Raw genomic sequence first — 21,237 nt, 5'->3', positions numbered from 1 at the left:
TTTCTACAATACGCTCTCCACAAAGCTAATGCAGCTTCCATTCGAACAGTCCTCTTATTTCGTGGAGTCACCACAAGTTTTGCTTCATTATTAAAATTCATTGAAGCGGTTTTGACTCATCCTTCTTTATGTAGCGCACCATGGATTCATTCACGCCATAATGGCATGCCACAAAAGCTTAACTTCTGCAGTCTTTGATTATATCCAAAAGTTTTACTTTTTCACTGATTGTCATCATCTTCATTTTCCTCTTCCTCTTGGGCACTTCGGAGGAAGCTTTCACATCAGCACAGTGCTTTGGCAGCATTGTGAACGAGAAGTTATCGGACAGACAGTCAACAGTGTAGACGAAAATGGTGGAAAGGACAAAGGAAAGGGTGAGACAAAACTACAACAGAAGTTGTGGGTGAGGCTTCAATGATACGCAGCCAATCAGCTCACGAGATAAATCCACACATGCTCTCATTGGTCAATGTCGGGCCAAGGACCAATCACGTGCCTTGTATCAATGCTTCTTCCTGCAATATTCCAATATGGCTGTATTTTTCCAAGTTTATTTTTTGATGATTTTATTTTGGGGGGTGATAATGGGGGAAAAACACGAAGCTCTGAAGCCGCAAAAAGTGAAGAGCAAAGTAGTGAGGGAACACTGTAACTCCCAGACGGGAAAACTCTTGTCACTGGTTCCATCTTTTGACACTTGCAAATAACTATCAAACACCAACCAAACCAAACACATGATCTTCACACCCATAATCACTACTATGAGCATTGTAGAGTTTTCCTAAAATAATTGAAGTGCTTCCTCATTCCGTTAATGATCCATTCCTGAAGTTTACGTTCACTCAATATGTATATGGCTTGTTGTTGTTTGGATTTTAAAGTAGGAAAAGCAGAGAAATAAAAAAAAAAACACCTTTGTCTGCAGCGAGTTTAGCTACCAACTATCCTTCTGCGTCCACTTACATCTAGCTAGGCTCTTCTCAGCTGGCGTGACTTTTCTGAATTCCAGTGCACTGCATCGCTGACACCAGCATCTGCCACTCACTGTTGTCATCTGATTATTGGAAAGTGTCTTTGAGTGTTGAGAAACACTATATAAATTGTATGTATATTATTGATTGAGATTACAAAAAAGGAAAAGGCTTTAAAAGTCAGATTAGAAAATAATATATATATGTAAGTATATACATGTATTATTAATTTATTTTAAATGTTCTTGTTTTCCTGTGCTTGAGTGACTCAAACTTAGTCGTTAGTTTGATAAAACAGGTGCTAGTAAAAACCATCCCCGCAAAGACTTTCTGTTAAAAGTCACTCATGAGTATGCTCACTGCATAGTACGTCATTCCTCTGACAAAGGAATCACTCATTGTACAAATATATTGCGCCTTAACGGATCACAAACGAACGAATCACTTTTCAGTTCCTCAGTACACTGTTTCACTAAATGAGTCACTCCGTTCATTTAAGCCCCTCCCCTGGACGAATCACTGTTCAGTTCCACAGTGCACCAATTCACAGAACGAATCGCTCTTCAGTTCCTCACGACACCAGTTCACTCAACACATCACTCTTCAGTTCCTTAGCAAACTGGTACAGTGAATGATGAAGCATGAAGCTTAAGGAATGACTCTTCAGTTCTTCAATAAACCAGTTCAGTAAACGAATCACTCAGCTCATTTAAGTCCCTTCTCTGCCTGCATGGTAGTGCCTGTCGCTGGTTGTTCAATGGTCATTCGCCAAATAGTCAGAAGTGAGTGACAGAACCCTTCAATGATTCCGTTTCCGCTCCCAGGCAACCCGCTCGCGTCACGCTGGAAGGTGGCAGCCCAGCAGAAAGATAATAAACTGACTCGGTTCAGTTCATTCACTAAATAACACTAATTCATACATGGTTAGTAGCACTCAAGATTCAAAAGTTGTTATTGAGGGTTTAAATTCTATTCTAATTTCTTGGGGAAAGTAATGTGCTACTTTGCTACTTACTTAAAATGGTGGCATTTTGGAGTGATGCATTGATTTTGCCAGGAAAGTAATTAGTTACTTTGGCTGAATGTATGAAACATTGAAAATGATACAAGTGAACTCATACCTACTTAACTGTGTCACTTGACACTGTTTTCTCATCAGATGACATTTCTGCACTTATTAGCACTATACAGGGGAAACAGACATCTTTTTTTAATAGCCTTACCACAACTTAGTCTCTTGATGAGTCACGAAAACAGTGCATCTTTTTGTGGTCAGGAGGAATAATGTTGTCATGGATATTAGCTGGAGAAAAGGCCCACGTTATAACACTGCGCTGTGATGACAACATCAGCCTGCTGAAAACAATGGAGGGAGCAGATATAAACTAACAAGAAGCTTTGTTCACTCCAAGATTACTGACTTTACTGTGTAACATATGCATGCATAAATCAGTCTATATATAGACATATTTTCTATATATAGTCTATATTTCCAAACTCACGACAGTACAGAATCTACTCTTATAAAAGTGCTAACGGATACAAGTTTGAATACTGACTCAGGTAAGGGGTTAGTTCTGGTTTTCTTGGACCTCAGTACATCTTTTGATACAGTAGAACATAATATACCATATAAAACACATTGAAAACTAAATGGAACAGTCCTTAAATGGTTCAGGTTCCTAACAGGAGGAAAGGGATTATTTTCTAACCGTTGGAAGTGTTCAATCTCATCAAATGGCATTGACCTATGTCAGGGGTGGCGAACCAACAGCTCTCGACCCCTTACCTCAACTCAACTTTGTGTGTGTGAATGGAAGGCATAAACTTTGTGCACCTTATAGAAAGGCACTTTATGAAGTTCAGTCTCATTAACGTGATAGTTTACAGAGCAGATCTGATACATTCAATATGGCTGGCGCACTTATGTATCCCTGCAAAGGGCCAAGCCAATCAAAGCAGAGTTTACTTATATTTTGTAATTATGGACAAAACACATTCAAATCTGATATTTTGAAAATGCAAGGACTGAAAAAGGAAATTAAAGATAGCAAGTAGACAAATGTAGTCTGTCAAGTTGAAAAAATAAAATAAAATAAAATAAAGACACAAGCTGTTTGGTGTGTGAACCAAGTTTTGATTGACACTCAGTTGGTAATTGAACGACCATATTTTAGGCACTATAAGGGGCACCTAAAAGCCTTCAGTCATTCATCATTTATATGATCCCTGTGATTGGCTGGCAACCAGTTCAGGGTGTACCCCGGCTCCTGCCCAAAGATAGCTGGGATGAGCTCCAGACCTCCAGCCACCCTTGAAAGGATAAGCGGCTCAGAATATGGATGGATGGATGGATGGATGGATGAATGATTTCTGAAGTCATGCTTTGAAAATGGATTAAATTAGAGTGCATTATTATGAGTGGTGTTAAACGTACAGATATGGCCAACTGGCCAACAATAACATTATTTGATCTCTTTATGAACATAACATACTACAGGTAGGACAGCATTAATAAGGTGACTTGACTTATCACAGGATTTGATTTGATATCTCGTGACTTTACTTACAAGAAATATGACTCGAGACTTGCATGTGTGACGTGATCTCATCTCTTCTGTTGACAGTAGGGTTAAATTACAGTAATTATAAACGACTACTATCATTGGTGCACCAACGCAATGTTGTATCATCCAAGCCTCAGATCCTCTGTCTTTTTGTCTGTCTTGGTGCAGCCCACACTGAGTCTTGTTTCTATTTAGAACGGAATATTTTTCCCTCACCACCGTGCCCTCAAATAACTTGGTAATTTAGCACTACACAAATAAAACTGACTCTCAAGCTGCTCTTCTCGCTGCTTTTATGTGGGACAACAAACCAGTTGTATTGCTCTGTGGCACAGACAAACATCTCATGTAACACTTTGACTTAAAATGCGAAACAGTAAAACAATCTCTCTGACAGTGTGCAAGCAAGCTGCATGATACAGTAGCTACCAAACACAAAAGTTAATGACAGGTTAAAGAGAATTCACTTATAATATATTGATGCACTATGATACCGCTGCCAACCTTTTACAGTCATCCTTCGCTACTTCGCACTTCACTTACTGCGGCCTCAGTGCATTCCAGCCCCACTCCAAAAAGCCAGATCAGCACACAGTATTACAGGATGATGCACTGATACAAGGCGCGTGACTGGTCCCCGGCGCGACAATGAGATCATGTGTAGATTTATCTTGTGAGCTGATTGGTTGCGCATCATCGAAGCCATACCCAGCAATTTCCATTCCACCCCCTCCCTGGTCCTTCCCATCCGCTATGTTTTTTAAGGGTTTCCTCTGTGCTCTACAGGAGACGACATCACACGTTTGTCACTTTGTTTTTTGTAATTTTTTTCTTAAGTACGCAAAGTGTAAATATTGTACTGTTGAGTGTCTGGTACGCACGCACACACACACACACACACACACACACACACACACACTCACACACACACACACACACACACACACACTCACACACACACACACACACACACACACACACATACCCACACGCACACGCACGTGCACGCATACACACATAACTCCATCTCAAAGCTACATTGCTAGTGCCTCCAGCAGAAGATTCTCCGAGTGAATAATGTTAATTCTGTATTGCAATAAAAGTGTTATTGTTTTATTGTTATTGCTTATCTAGACACTTTTGCTGTGGTCATTTTTGTTTCAAATATGCAAAAAAAATACTATTTACATATTTTAAATGTTCTGGTACCCACGTAAACATCACTCGCTACTTCGCAGTTTTTCACTTTTTGTAGGTTGATCTGGTCCGATTAACCACGAAAAAGGAGGGATTACTGTACCAAGTAAAAATATAAAAATAATTATACTTATGTGACCTTATGTTATCAGACATACTTTTGACACAGTTATTACATTTCACAAAGGCAGAAGCATTTCAATGTGCTTATTTTTGCAAATTAATATTGTTATAGGTCCACTCTACAGATGATTTATTTATGGGAAAATGTGATGGTTTGTACAATTACAGTAAGTTACTGAAAAATTTTTTGAATTTATATTTATTTTATTTCTGTCACTCTCACAAGAAACATTGAAATATTACAGCAATAAGCAACTAGAAAAAATACCAACACAGCCTTCAGCTCATATCTAGCCTAAAAAAATGTCACTTAATAAACAATATTTGCTTCTTCCATCTTCCTCTGTCTCACTTGTTACATCTCAGAATGCTGCATGGTGCTGGGTATTTTTTTTCCACTCGTGATAAAATGTGAGGTTGGCGTGAAGAATCATTATGGAGAATGTATTTCTCATCTTAACAGTAATAAAGAAGTATCCAATCATAAGAAGAAAGTTGTTCTGTTCAATCAACAACAACAACAATAATCTCTTTGTAAAAACATAATCACTGACCAATCAAAGCAGACAATGCTTGCTTTCATAAAAAAGAGGCAATTGAAGGGGGAAAGAGAGATTGAACCAGCAATCTTTAATTTGCAGACAGCTATTATTTTATCTTAGAAATGTCACCCAATCACTGAGTCAGCTAGCCTAAATCACAATGAAATAAATACAATATGGTGTCTATTATGTTAGTTCTGATAGACTAATTTCACAATACAGTTGGATTTCAAGTCAATTCACTTGGAATTCAACCCAAAGAAGATATGGAGGAAAACCTGAAAAACATACCAAACTCTAAAGGTATAATTGAGAGAAAAACAACTCAAATATATCAAGGATATGATAGTATTTGGGTTTAAAGGGTTACTTGATACACTTGCTGAATTTAAAAATGTTGCTTTGATTTCCATAGAGACAAAGCTAAAAGATCCCTAATTCGAACAAATTCGCAGGCCTGAAAACGACGCCTATAATTTGCATACCGGGCCACCACCACACATATGCGCACCAACTGCGACTCCTCATGGTCTTATGCAACATTGTGTTTCTGAATTTAGAAAAGAAGGGATGTCTCAGATGGTCTCAGTAAATGTACACTTTGCTGGACTTTTTCAAAAGTTGTTATCCGTCTCAAAACACTGCTGCTGTGTAAGTGGATACAACCACTGTTTTTCATCAGCCTACCTCTGAGGCCCGAGTTATAACTTTAGAAGTGTGGATAAAGGGATAAATAGGAAACAAACACACACACACACACAAAACCAACACCGCTCTAGCTAGGACTACTTGTAGCTCTTTGTTTTCGGATACGAACTGCCAAACACTAACCAAATATGAACTTTTTTCTTACCATGCCACGATTGATCACCCAAAGCTACACTATTCTCTGCAAATTAGTGCAACAGCCTCAAAAGAGTGGCACATGATAACTAATCTTTCTTTTAACCTAATTAGATTGATTTTTCAGAATACCCACTGGAACAGACTAAACAGCCCATCATTGAACGCCCATCAGCACAAACTGAGGTTGTCAGAGCAAGTGGAGGTCTATTGCTCATGTTGTTTCTCATCTCAAAACAAAGGAGACCCTTTCAAACATCTATCCTCTTTGATTTAAAAGCTGTTCTGTACCTTTAAAAATCTCAAGCGTACTCTGTTGGCACACAGGAGTAATAAGGAAGCTGTGTGGGTTGGCAGTAGCTCAGTGTGTAGGACTTGGCCTGGGTACTAGAAGATGGCTGATTCAAATTTAGCTACAAACGATAAATCCCCCATAAACGGCTTTGCACACTGGTTTTGGCCACTTCCCTGACTCTGAAATCTCTATATTAGTGCACAGCCATCGGATACTAAATGGATGTTGTTTAAACCTACTCAAATCCCCCCTCAGTTGGATTATTTCTCAACATATTCATACAAGACATTTTAGAGAACATCCAACAAACAGTCATTCTGTCAGTCAACTGGTGAGTCACAGGAGCAAAAACAGTTCAGTGCGTGTCCAATATTGCACTATTAGTTTTTGAAAATCATTTCATTTTGAAAGGAAGGCAGAGACTGCGTGAGTTGTATACCCACATTAAGTCCAAGTGTGTTGAATAGTTGAACAACAAGGTGTAATTTTGGACAGTGAAAATAAAAAGTGAACTGATTAATTATGATAGCCTTTGCAACATACAGCATGTGTTCTTCCACTGCACCTTCTTGACTCTGAATGTAATGTGTGATGTGGCAATTTTTATTTTTAATTTAACTTTAATGTCCTAAATAATGTGCTCTGAAATGCAATTTTACACAAGATTATATATATTCATGTTAAAGAAAAAAAGATTATGTTTTGGTGAAGACTCCCTCTCAACCAAAGGGATCATTTTCATGGGAGTGTTTGTAACTACAACAGGAAAATGTTTTGGCTGATTACACAATAGCATTTAAGGCAGTAAATGTGTTTTTTTAAGTCTGGATTTTTTTAAAAAACAATGGGGTTGTGGCTCCCTAAACACTGAAAAATGCCTGCTAACAAAAACGGATTCAAAAAAGTTCCAGTAAGTAGTAGTCAGAGGATTAAAAATACTTTTGGCTAAGAACTAGATGACATGTGATGCACGTAATAGTGTCTACATACACATTGTTTTTTCCGTTATTATTGCAGGTCTGTGGGAATGTAAATTCCATATTTTTGTTTTTTATTTGATCAATGTTGTACCCAAAGGTATCAGGAACAGGCCACAGATTCCCTTGACTCTGAACTCGTTATGTAGTAAAAAAAAAAAAAAAGAATGGATAGTTAGTATTTCCTGTTTTCCGTTGTGTGGGTCTTAGTTTTAATGTGTGGGCAATTTTCATCTAATTTAACAAATAATGTAAAGAAACTTAATGTGGCAGTATTTTCTTTTAATGCTGACTTAGTTTTATATGCTAATACGGTAAATAAATACATCCCCTGCTGAAAGCTAAAGTCACATTTTCAAAAAGGTATGGATTATTTACGATTGTGGGCATCCTTAGTAAAAAAACAATCCTTATTGACAGCAAATGATGGCGGCCCGTTGAAATAAACGTTTTATAACGATAAAAACAAAGTGCAAAATGCTAAAGACAAATAGCTTCATAAAAATTACACGAGTTGCACAATTTATGTGTTGCCATCCAAACTATGCTGATACAAGTGCATAAATGATCCTGACTCATTAAACCCATTAAATGTTTGTCTTTAAACAATCGGAATAAAGGGAGGGACCTGATACAATCGTTCCGACATCTTCATAAACACACGCATTTCTCAGAAATGTACTTTGTTTTCTCCTTTTGTGCGAATGCAAATTAACTGCCACACCCTGCCACTTCAGTTTACAGATCTCTCTGGTGTATTGCAACAACATAATGAGGATCCCTCCAGTTGCATTGACAGTAAAGACAAGCTTGAATGACATATGATGTGAAAGAGAACAAAAAACTGAACTCTGAAAACACTAAGACACATTGGGGTTAGTTTTCATGAAAAATGAAAGGAGAAAAACCCTATACTGCATGTACATGGGTTTAGGTCTGGAGACTGGCTAGGCCATGCCAGAACCTTGATGTGCTTCTTACGGAGCCACTCCTTGGTTTTCCTGGCTGTGTGCATCGGGTCATTGTCATGTTGAAAGACCCAGCTATGACCCATTTTCAATGCTGTGACCGAGGGAAAGAGGTTGTTCCCCAAAATCTCACAATACATAGCCACGGTCATCCTCTCCTTAATACAGTGCAGTCGCCCTGTCCCATGTGCAGAAAAACACCCCCAAAGCATGATGCTACCACCCCCATGCTTCACAGTAGGGATGGTGTTCTTGGGATGGAACTCATCATTCATCTTCCTCCAAACACGGTTAGTTATGACCAAAATTTTGGTCTCATCTGACTACAAAACTTTCTCCCATGACTCCTCTGTATCATCCAAATGGTCATTGGCAAACTTAAGATGGGTCTTGACATGCTGGTTTAAGCAGGGGAAACCTCCGTGCCATGCATGATTTAAAATCATGATGTCTTAATGTATTACCAACAGTCACGTTGGAAATGGTGGTCTTTTCAGGTCATTGACCAAGTCCTTTCGTGTAGTCCTGGGCTGATTCCACACCTTTCTAAGGATCACTGAGACCCCACGAGGTGATATCTTGCATGGGGCTCCACTCCAATTGAGATTGACAGTCATGTTTACCATCTTCCATTTTCTAATGATTGCTCCAACACTGGACCTTTTTTCACCAAGCTGCTTGGCAATTTCTCCGTAACCCTTTCCAGACGTGTAGAGTTGTACAATTTTGTCTCCTGTGTCTTTGGAGAGCTCTTTGGTCTTGGCCATGATACAAGTTTGAGTCTTACTGATTGTATGGGGTGGACAGGTGTCTTTATCTAGACAATGACCTCACACAGGTGCATCTGATTCAGGATAATACATGGAGTGGAGGTGGACTTGTAAAGGTGGACTAACAGGTCATTGAGGGTCAGAATTCTAGCTGATAGACAGGTGTTCAAATACATTTTTGGAGCTGTATCACACAAATAAATCACACATTGTGATTTCTGGATTTTTCTTTTTAAATTATCTCTCTCACAGTGGACATGCACTTACGATGATAATTTCAGACCCTTTCATCATTTCTATGTGGGAGAAGTTGCAATATAGCAGGGTGTTCAAATACTTATTGACTTATCACTGTATGGAGTAAAGTATACAGTTTTTGCCATTCAAATATGAAAAATGTGACTTTACAATATAAGAACTGTCAATAATTTAAATACTCATGTCAGTAAGATTAATTGATTTTAAAAAGGAAATTCAGTGGCCCATCTCTTGACTGTCCATCATAACATACATCCATTTTCTGAGCCCATTATCCTCACAAGGGTTGTGGGAGTGCTGGAGCCTATCCCACCTATCATTGGGGAGGATCCGGGGTACACATTGAACTGGTTGCCAGCCAATCGCAGGGCATATAGAAACAAACAACCATTCAGACTCACAATCACACCTAGGGGCAATTTAGTCTCCAATGAATGCATGTTTTTGGGATGTGGGAAGAAACCGGAGTGGAGATCATGCAGACTCCAGACTGGCGGGTCCGGAATTTGAATCCCGTCCATGTCATTACTGTTATTTCTTAAAATATTTAGGTCTCTCACTAGGCCTGCCCACCTGTCGAGTAAAATTTCAAAGTAATTAGGTTGGTCAGCACAGTGATGTAGCGGTTAGCAGACTCAAGGAGTTTAAATGTTGGCTCAGGCCCTCCTGTGTTCTCACATCCCCATTGTGGAGTGTTTGAAGCAGGTTGGTACTGAGAGTGCCACAAAGCAGAGGTATATAGAGTTTAAAGTGCATGTTTTGTGTCAAGTAATTCATTAGTCATTCTTTTCTTTGTTTTATTATTTGCTAGTTATCGTGTTCTGTTTGCTGTGGTGTGATAATTTCAGTTTCGATGTGAACACTGAGTGTGTACAACATCGTCAGTAATGACCTGCCGACACAGGCAGTTTGTGGGGCAATGTAAGTTTATTCTCCTTACAGATGTGAAATGCAATTGTTCCTCACTGCCTCGTGAGCCCCACCATATGGTAACTTAGTTCCACACTAAAGAACATGCCAGCATGCATGCTGACAGTATAACCAGTCTGTATTAATACCGCTTCCATTATTTGTGTTATTTGCGGGGGTGTAAAGAACGTAAAACCAGCAAATAACGGGGGAACACTGTATATAATAATGAAGGTCTTCTCTGTGATCTATAGTACATTACTCTTTGTTGCATCTTCCCCAAACATCTTGTTAGAATAGGTTGTTTTCATTTGTATTTTTAATTGACTTGATGGAAGTCACATTACAGACTGTTGATTAACTAAACAGCTGGCCTGCACAAGAAGCATCCCCACACTTCACAATTGTCACCAGAGACTGTAATCTGTTGTGATGGGATGTGAGGCTGGCACAGGGCCGGGCAGCAGCTGGACCAGCTCAGTTGAAAGCCTGCAAAGCATCCCAAATGCTTACATCAGTAACCTGAACTAAGAAATCACATTCCTTTTCAGTTTGACTTAACACGTAACCTGTGATTGCCGGAGGCAGTCAATTGGATTTTGAAAAAAAGAACAAGTAAAAAGAATTCTATGAACCAGATGGACATAAGCTCTTATGAGCCTCTTAGTGCATTGGATGTGCAGGTGAGAAACATTTGGGAACCTATTCAATAAATATTGTATCCAATTTTTAAAAACATCAAAATGTACATATATTTGTTTAAAATCTCTTCTAATAGTAAACTATAATTTTGTTCATCCATCCATCCATTATCTGAGCCACTTATCCTCACGAGGGTCACAGGAGTGCTAGAGCCAATCCCAGCTGTCATCAGGCAGGAGGCACGGTACACCCTGAAGTGGTTGCCAGCCAATTACAGGGCATATAGGAACAAACAGCTATTCAGACTCACAATCACACTTAAGGGCAATTATAGTCGCCAATTAATGCACGTTTTTTTGGGATGTGGGAGGAAACTGCAGTGCCCAGAGAAAACCCACGCAGGCACGTGGTACAATTATGATCGCTGGCGCCCAAATGCCAATCATGTATGTCATCTATCAAAGGCTGATCTTGTAGTTGAAGGCTAGAATTCCAGCCCCCATAAATGACAATAAATTGTATGTTATTAGACAAATCAAAACATTATTTAAAAAAAAAACAATGCGTATGTGTGCACCGGTAGGGGGTGATTACTCAAGTTGCCAATGCAATATTGATTGGATAATTGGGTCATTTAAAAAGATTAGATCGTGAGAGCTCTACTGGGGACAACTCCAGGTTGTACACCCCAAAATTATCTGGAGTAGAGTCCAAATCACCTGACACCCTACTGATGATGAGGTATAGAAATAAATTGATGTTCTCAAGGATTGTATTGGTATTACAGCATGTACTGTAGTTGAGTTTATATTTATACTGACGTTAGGAGTAGCAATGCTACTAATGGTTCAATAATATCTGCGAATGTGCTCTAAGAGGAATAAACTAAATCCGTCTGGATTAGCAGCAATGCTAGACACAACACGGGAGGCATAGCAGCTGTGATGCGAACCTCCCCCATCTCCTGCTGCCTACGCAAGGCGAGCTTGACCACAATTAGAGAGTGGTCTTCCTTTTCCAGGGAAACAGCCTCAGCTGTGGACACAGAAATAGAAAATACAGCTGAAAAAAAAATGCTTTCTAAGAATCATCCTTATGGGCAGGAAACAGGAAACTTGGGTATTTTTAGTTGCCCTGAATGCTGACAACACCCCTGATACAACTGAAAGCGATGTGACCTTGGAAAATTTTGAGAGAAATGGAAAGCCTTTAATTTCAATTTAGGTCACTCATTAAAATCCCAGATGGGAGGTGTAATTTTTGTGTTGCATGCATTACACCACAAAGGCAAGGAGACCACACACATTCATGCAAGCAGAAATGTCAGACTAATTGAGCACATGACTATGAATTACAGGCCATAGGATGCTTCCATCCATCCATTGTCTTCCACTTATCCAAGGTTGAGTCATGGGGGCAGCATCTATTAAAGCTCAGACATTTCACTCCCCAGCCACTCGATCCATGGATCCAGGTCTTCTCGGGTAATCCCGAAACTTTCCCAGGGGAGCAGAGAGACACGGGGGACTGCTCCAATTCCATCCCTTAGCCCACATGTAATGCAGCCTTATGGGGGCACAAGCCAGTGGAATCTGTAGGGATGTCCCAAGCCCGGATAAATGCGTCAGGAAATCTGTCTTAAAATTGAGCTAAACGCATATGAGCGTACATCTAAAGAATGGAGTGGGGGTTATTGTAAAAGAAGAGCCGGCTAAGAATGTCTTGGAGATGAAAAGAGTATCAAATCGAGTGATGAGGCTGAAATTTAAAATTGAGGGTGTTATAAATGTTATTAGTGGTCTGTGCATCCCAGTCAGAGAGAGAGTTGTGATTGGTGCAGATTTCAATGGACATGTTGGTGAAGGAAACAGGGACAATGAAGAAGTGATGGATAAGTACGGCATCCAGGAAAAGAACTTTGAGGGACAAATGGATGTGGACTTTGCAAAAAGGATGGAGATGGCAGTAGTGAACACCTTTTTCCAGATGACGCAGGAATATAGGGTGACCTACAAGAGCGGAGGTAGAAGCACGCAGGTGGATTACATTTTGTGCAGATGATGTAATCTCAAGGCGGTTACTGATTCTAAGGTAATGGTAGGGGAGAGTGTGGTCAAAAGCATAGGATGGTGGTGTGTAGGATGACTCTGGTGGTGGGTAGGAAGATGAAGAAGCCAAAGGTAGAGCAGAGAACCATGTGGTGGAAGCTAAGAAAGGTAGAATGGGAACTATCGAGGATTAAAGTTGGTGAGCCACAAAATGAAGTTATGGGAAAGCATAGTGGAGGCTAGACTCAGGACAGAACTAAGTATCTGCGAGCAAAAGTATGGTTTCATTCCTAGAAAGAGTACCACAATTGTATTATTTGCCTTGTACATTGTGTTGTTGTGGATCTAGAAAAAGCCCATGACAGACTGCCAAGAAGGGAACTGTGGTACTACATGCGTAAGTCTGGTATGGCGGAGAAATATGTTAGATGTGGTAATGGCTAGGCTGAGAGATGATGTGAGACTGGAATCCCCTTGGACCATGTTGTTTGCAGTTGAAATTGTGATTTGCAGTGAAAGCAGGGAGCAGGAGGAAGAACAACATCTTACAAGACAATGGAGAGGACAAAGAAAGTACACAAACATTGCTAACGATAATTAATTATATTCATATAAATGGCAGTTATGTTTGTAAACAATAAATATTAGCCATGATTTGATTCTGGTTGATAAACTGCTCATTATTATGATCTTGCGCATCACTAGTCTACCGTCAGACTACGGTGACAAATTCATGGACACAACTACATTGTACTGCATTTTATAAACAATGAGACAAATTAGACAGAGCTCCGACACATTCAAAAGCTACATAGCTGATGAAGTGTAGCTACTAAAGTCAGTTTTGTGAGGTTCATTTCCTGTATAGTTTAGCTGTAGCAGTATTTCATCGTCTTGAAGCGATTAGCTGTGAATATACTTGTCTGAGAATTTACTATATGGAAATAGACATCAAGCCAACATAATAACGGGACCCATTTTCTTCCACAGGGACAACTGTCTTCTACAATGGCATAAAATGTCAATCCCAGTGCCCAAAAATACCAATATACAGAAGGCAATTCTGGTGGTTTCGTTTTGAAAAACATGAATAAAAACAACACAAGACTTAGGCTCAGCATCATTAAAAATCACTGTATTATTGTATCCATATACATATAAAACTGGAGTTATACTGTTCTATTCAATAAATGTTTGCCTTTATAAATTAATGCAAAATGTAAGCAAATATTTGACAAACCTATTGACTGTTCATTATCCAAATGAAAATTAAAAATTAATTTGAATTCTGTTCACTGGTAGCTACAGTACAGGTCTTTGACCTGCAAGACTGAGTCAGTCAAAGTGGAGCTGCGGGGACCTTCAGTGACACCATTGTGTCATGATGGCTCAGTGTCAGTGGATGGACAAATTAATAGTGTTGTGAGCATGGACAGCTGCACCACGACAGTAATGAATTAAATTTAATGTAATTAATTTGGTAATCAAAGGAGAATCTTGGCTGACTTTTCTTCGCAGAATTGTTTAAACTGGAGATTTAACTGGTCATTTAACGTTAGACACGAGCATCTGAATTTATTTATTTAGTTATTCATTTGTAATTTATGTTGAGTGTCATGATCCTGCCGCTCCAGCCCGGGCTGTGCGGGTGCCAGCGCAGTTGCACTGATTGGGAGGCGCACACCTGCGCCTCTTGCGGGCTGATTATCCGGTGTATTTATATGACCCCGATGACGACTGCTCCGTGCCAGTTCGTTGAGCTTCATGTCCCGTTTGAGTACTCCCGTATCCCTGATCGACAACTCGTGTGTACCGACCTTTGCCTGTTCTCCGACCAACCCCGTAAGCCTGACTCCTTTGACACTTCTGCCTACTTTGATCGTTCTCCTGTGTACTGACTCCTGCCTGGCCGCTCACCTGCTCTCTTCGCCCGACGTCCCAACGACCGCTGCTGCACCTGACTGCCTGCCTGATCCCCGACCACGGAAATAATAAACGTTTCTCCCCGAACTACCTTGCATCGTCCGAGTCCTGCATTTGGGTCCTACTCCCGTTCCGATGGGTCGTGACATTGAGTCTTCTTTCTTAGCAGTGGTTTTCCCCCAAATTGATTTGGCGATTTAAAACAAACTGTGATAACTATCAAATTAAATTAAATTGGTGAATCTTGACTTCCTCGCCTTAGCTTACGTCATTTCCATTCCGCTCACTTTCACGGTGGCACGACTTGTTAGAGCCTCTGCCTCACACTTCTGAGAACTGCAGTTCAAATCTGGCCCCACCTATGTGGAGTTTGCACGTTCTCCTTGTGCCTCCGTGGGTTTTATCTGAGGACTTCCTCCCACGTGCCAAAGATATGAATTATTTGGAGATTCCACATTGTCTTTGGGTGTGATTGTGAGTATGACTGTTTTCTTTCTCTATTTGCCCTGCATTTGGTTGGCAACCAGTTCAGGGTGTGCTCTACCTCCTGGTCAGCTGGGATGGAATTCAGCACTCCCGCGACCCTTGTGAGTATAAGCTGCTCAGATGCAAAATGCAAAAAGATGAGCTGTGATATAAATCTATATTAGATCCTGCTGGTCCAGCCCTGGCTGCGCGGGTGCCCGCGCGGTCGCGCTGATTGGGAGGCACACACCTGCGCCTCATCCTGGCTGATTGGCCCTGGTCGATATAGGACCATGGGGACGACGGGTCCGGCGCCAGATCGTTGCGGTTCATGCCCCATTCCAGCACTCCCGTATCTCTGATCGTATTCCCGTGTGTACCAACCTCCGCCTGTCCTCCAACCAGCCCCGTAAGCCTGACTCCTTTGATGCTCCTGCCTGCTTTGATCGATCTCTCGTGTACTGATTCCTGCCTGCCCACTGACCTGCTCTCTACACCCGACGCCCTGACTACCGTTGCTGCACCTGACTGCCTGACCGATCCCCGACCATAAACGTTTTTCCTGAATTACCTCTGCGTCTCCCGTGTACTCCTGCATTTGGGTCTTCGTTCCGATGGGTCGTGACAGAACGATCTGGCCAAAACAGGACCCAGCAGGAAAGACCCGGCGTCGCCGGAACCGACACAAGGTACAACGACTGCTGGAGGACCAAGCCTGTCCGATCCGGGTAGGCTCCATGACGTTCTCCGCTTCCGTGTCACACGCTCCGCTGGCAAGCTATAAATACGTCCCGACCACGACCCGTCCAGCACCTCACATTCTGTTGGACTCTGATTTTTCGGACTATGAGGAGGACCGTGATTTATATGACCGGCTGCCTGACTACGACTCGGATTATTTCGACTATGAATCTCTTCGCCCGATCTTTAATCCCAGTCAGTTTTTTTCACCTCCCCGCGTTTCCAGCTCCCGAGCGTTTTTGCCTGGTAGGTCAGAGTCCTCCAACCCGTTTGAAGGAACTCGTTTGGCCATCTACCCGGGACCTCCGCATGGCGGCCAGAGGAGACGCCCAGGCCGGGCCCTCCCTTGTGCCTCCCACTGCGCAGAAACAATGACTCCAGTGCAAAGACTTTAGGATTGGAGTTTTATGCTCTGACCGCTTTGTTCTGGTCAGAACGCGGCCTGCAGCATTCTGAATTAGCTGCAGCTGTTTAATACACTTTTTGGGGAGTCCAGTCAGAATACCTTTACAGTAGTGAAGTCTACTTGAGATAAAAGCATGGATGAACTTTTCCTGGTCTGCTTGACACATACAAGCCTTCACTTTAGATATGTTCTTCAGATGTTAGAAGGCAGTTTTTGTGATTTGATATGACTCTTGAAAGTCAGGTCGGAATCAATCAGAACACCAAGCTGTTGGACTTGGTCTTTGGTTGGATGGATGGATGGACCCTTTTTGAAGTCAACTTATCCAAGCAAGTTGATTTTTTTCCCCAATCCAAACTGTGATTTGTTTTTAACTTTAAAAAAAAGTACAGAAAATAACAAATTCTGCAGTTGAGGAAAAATAAGTTTAAAAAGTTTGTGATAAAATACATTTTAGAAATCTTGTTCAAATTTTAGAGTTAATACAATCACTGTTTTTAGTCTCATCTTTTTTTTTTTTTTTTAGACAAGTAAAACCATGATGTACCAGACATATACCTTGATGTAAAAACATGAGTTACTAGACTAATACCAAGATTTAAATGAACAGATATATCAAAGGACATTTCAAATTTTAACTTGGGACATTGCATTTACGTGTGCTGCAATGGTGCAGAGATGCTGACAAAATTGCGACACGCTGCATTTGTTGTGACTGCTTACAGGATGTGGTTAAAAGTCTCCTTAATGGGTGTTAAGTTTCTGCCTACCTTTCAGAGCACCAACAGAGGAGTATGTCACTTTATGGCTTAGCCCCAAATGCTGAAAGTACGCCCTACCAATTTTCTTCATTTACATTTGTGCAGTTAAACTGATGAAGTGCCTTTCACCGGTTGATCATTCATTCTATAAATAGGCCACAGAGTCCTCTGTCCTGCTCCCAATTTCTCCCTTCCTTTCGTCTCTCATTAATGAACCATGTTGGAGTCAAACACGACTCTGACACCTGTCTTGCTTTCAACATTTTCTATAAAATTTCCAATGGTTTTAATGGCTGGTCATCTGATGGATTTGAAATCAATCTTATGTCACATTGTCACGGTCTGATAACTACAAAAGCCCAAGTCATAAAAGCTTGGAACGTTTTAACTTAGTTGAATTGTTTATGTTCTCCTGCATGTAATGGTGAGTAGCAGCCAATGAAAAAGTCTTCCAAAGACAATGTAGAATGTACCATACATCTCCATTAGTTGCCAGAAGTGTCCTTCAAACATGTACAGTACTTTCATTTAAGACTACACTGCTCCTTCACTTTGTTTCGAAGACTCATTAAGATGCACAAAACGTTGTGTTTCAGTAAATCAAGTGCTGATGATTGTGAACAATGAATGTTATGTTTTGAGCCAATGACTGACAATTTAGGTGTATTTTTGCTGGAACGAGATAATGCATTGTCAAAATCAGGAGCTAAAATTGGCCATTCATGTCATGAGCCAGGCTGGACCACGGCCAAGAGGGGCGTGGCCACTGGCTTGGCCAGTGACACCTGCCACCGCTCTCAGCTGTTTAACATTGGGACTGTAATTAGATGATGTATTCAAGTTGGAGCTTTGTCAATAGCATTTGCCAGATCGTAGCTTAATGTCTCGTTCCTGCACTCTTGCAATCCTGTTCCTGATCTCCTGTGTACCAATCTCTGCTTGCCCGCTGACCTGCCTTCTACACCTGACTGGTTACCTGGTTACCGCTGCTCTCGTTTACTGCCTGATCCCGACCTTGGAACGAATAAAGACTTTTCCCGAAATGCCTCTGTGCCTCCGGAGTCCTGCATTTGAGTACTCCCCCGCACCGATGGGTCGTAACAATTCAAGTATGAAGTACATTAACTTCGATGTGAAATGTCAATGCAGTGCTATGATCGCAAGATTTTTCTTAAATAACAGGGTGTTTTTGGACAGCAACAATGTATTCCATGGCCTTAGTAGTCCAACAACATAGTTGGATGCAGGTATGTATTCTATTCAAATATGTGGATACAGTGTTAACCCATGGCATCTATCGGAGGAGTTCTTATACTGCAGTCAAGAATGTCTCCTTCTGGCTACACCTTCCAGAATGAATCTTTGAATCTTGTTTGTTTTCTTCGCCTAGTGGTACAAGGTTTTAAGGGATGTTGTGACTAAACAGTTGTTAAAACAGAATATATGTGTGTGAATGAGAGGGTTGGAGGGGGAAGAGTGAGGCTAAAGGGAGAAGTGATAGCGAGCGTCGACGACTTCAAATACTTGGGGTCAACAATCCAGAGCTAGGGTGAGTGTAAGTGGTGAGTGGAGTGGAAGGAAGTGAAGAAATGGGTCCAAGCAGGTTGGAACAGCTGGCGGAAGGTGTCTGGTGTGTTATGTGACAGAAGAGTCTCTGCTAGGATGAAGGGCAAAATTAATAAAACAGTGGTGAGGCCGGCCATGATGTACGGATTAGAGACAGCGACACTGAAGAAACAACAGGAAGCAGAACTGGAGCCAGCAGAAATGAAGATGTTGAGGTTCTCGCTCAGAGTGAGCAGGTTGGATAGGATTAGAAATAAGACCATTAGAGGGACAGCCAAAGTTGGATGTTTTGGAGACAAGGTTTGAGAGTGCAGACTTTGATGGTTTGGACATGTCCAGAGGCAAGAGAGTGTGTATATTAATAGAAGGGTGCTGAGGATGGAGCTGCCAGGCAAACGAGCGAGAGGAAGACCAAAGAAAAGGTTGATGGATGTTGTGAGGGAAGACATGAGGACAGTGGGTGTTAGAGAAGAAGAAGCATGAGATAGGCTTAGATGGAAAAAGGTGACACACTGTGTCGATCCCTAACCGGACAAGCCCAAAGGAAAAGAAAATGTGACTAAACAGATGAAGTTGAATCCTGTGTCGCTGTCTACCGTACATGGGTTTTTCATGTCGTACCGGTGGTAGTTCTTAATGTAATGTTAATTTTTACTTAGGCGAACATTCTTCACTCAGAAATCATATTAATGTCTGGTGTAAAATAACACAAATGTGCAAATTGGTTGTATGGTCTATGCTGGAGCATAAAAGTACATAAGTGTATCATGAACCAAAGATGACTAACGTCAACCTTCCCTTTAGGAGCAAAAATTACCTCAAAGCAGAATGTGTATGGTCACCCATCACCATCCCAATACAATGATCTGTCTGCAGACTCGTTGGTAGGTTACTAAATTCTGGAACACGGTACTATGGGGTGTTGCTCAGTTGGCAGAACTAGGGTGGTAGAATGGAGTGGAAATCACACAGTATGATTTCAAGAGCGTGTGAATGAGTAAGTTGGTGGGGGGTGAGGAGACATGCTCACCGAGACAGTGTGATATAACTATTTTTGAGAGATGTCTCTTAGAATGGCAAGTGTCAGAGCGGAAAACTGTTTCTATGTGTATTATGTGTGTGAGATGTGGGCCTGCTGTACACCTGATCCAGCTGTGACCCTGCACCAAAGTGTACACATGTGGCAGTTTACCACAGCTCGTTCCTTAATACAGGAGCAGCTTCCGCATGCAGATAGCAGCCAGAATAGAACACCCCCACAACCAAACATCTCCAGAGAGGGTTATGTACTGGCTGGGGTAAATCTGTGAAACGGATCCTACTTTGTATTCACACAGTTTTAAAAAGTTTTTTTAAGGCTATGCCATTAATGTTTTTGACAAGGAATATACTACTCCAAGACAAAGTATGTGAACCCTTTGGCTTCATCTGTATTTCTGCAAAATTGGTCATGAAATGTGAAGTGATCCTCAGCTAAGTCCACGGTAGAGAGACAATCTGGTTAAATTAATACTACACAAACAAATCTGTTTTTGTTCTTTTTTTAACAAACCATTTAAACATTCACAGTATAAAGTGCAAAACGTATGAGAACCCCTATCAGGGTTGGCCAACCTATGGGTCCAGAGCCGCATGCGGGTCTGTACCTCCTTTCGTGCGGCTCTTGTGATGGCACGAAAGCTTATCGAAGGTCTGTTTTTGTGTGTGCGATCGCATGCGTGCTTTGCCTTTATTACAGAATTTGTGCGCGTGCTTTGCTTGAGTTTATTATGGTTGTTACAGGCATTGTGATAACATGCTCTGTGTCCGTGTGCGTTGTGTGTCGCCGTGTGAGTGTGACGGGACTGTGCAACGTGAGCGTGAGAAGGAAAAAAAAAACGATGAGTGCTTTTACTTTTCATGCCACCTAGCACAGCTGTGGAATGAGAGAAGGAAAAGTTAACTCCGAGCAGGACAACCTCGGCATGGAATCTCCATCTACCCTGTGACCGCAGCAGGAAAAGTTACCATGGTATTTTTGCTGGCATGTGCACTGAATGAAAATAGCTCAAGTTTCCAGTCGGATGGTGATCCTTGGAGAAAATAATTTGTCAATTTCGCTCTCAAAATGCCACTTAAAAATGCACAGTTAAACGAATAATGTGGGTCAACAAAGGACGTTTTTAGCAGAGCGGGTGAGCTCTTTTTTTTTTTGTGTTGTTGTTGTTGATAGCGACAGGAAGGCAGTCTCTGCCTTTTCTGTCAGACGTCTATTGCATTTCA

General features: G+C 41.2%; 1 protein-coding gene across 32 annotated transcripts in view; it reads right to left on the bottom strand.

Annotated features, from left to right (window-relative positions):
- Nucleotides 1-21,237, bottom strand: part of LOC133496377 (tyrosine-protein kinase Fyn) — a 112,529-nt gene that overhangs the window by 43,597 nt on the left and 47,695 nt on the right. For 11 of the 32 annotated variants that reach the window (XM_061811901.1, XM_061811876.1, XM_061811872.1 and 8 more), the window contains one exon: nt 2,198-2,330. The exons of 13 other annotated variants lie outside the window; for them this stretch is intronic. The gene's annotated coding sequence lies outside the window, so the exon portion shown is untranslated. Of the gene's footprint in view, nt 1-2,197; nt 2,331-6,256; nt 6,442-10,834; nt 10,913-12,017; nt 12,033-21,237 lie in introns of those variants that run through there. 8 more of the 32 variants (XM_061811873.1, XM_061811875.1, XM_061811878.1 and 5 more) reach the window with 5 other exon arrangements.

Source organism: Syngnathoides biaculeatus, chromosome 23 (assembly GCF_019802595.1).
Source record: "Syngnathoides biaculeatus isolate LvHL_M chromosome 23, ASM1980259v1, whole genome shotgun sequence".
NCBI classification, from domain to species: Eukaryota; Metazoa; Chordata; class Actinopteri; order Syngnathiformes; family Syngnathidae; genus Syngnathoides; species Syngnathoides biaculeatus.
Note: the sequence above shows the minus strand (reverse complement) of the source record. Positions and strands in the feature narration are given on the sequence as shown.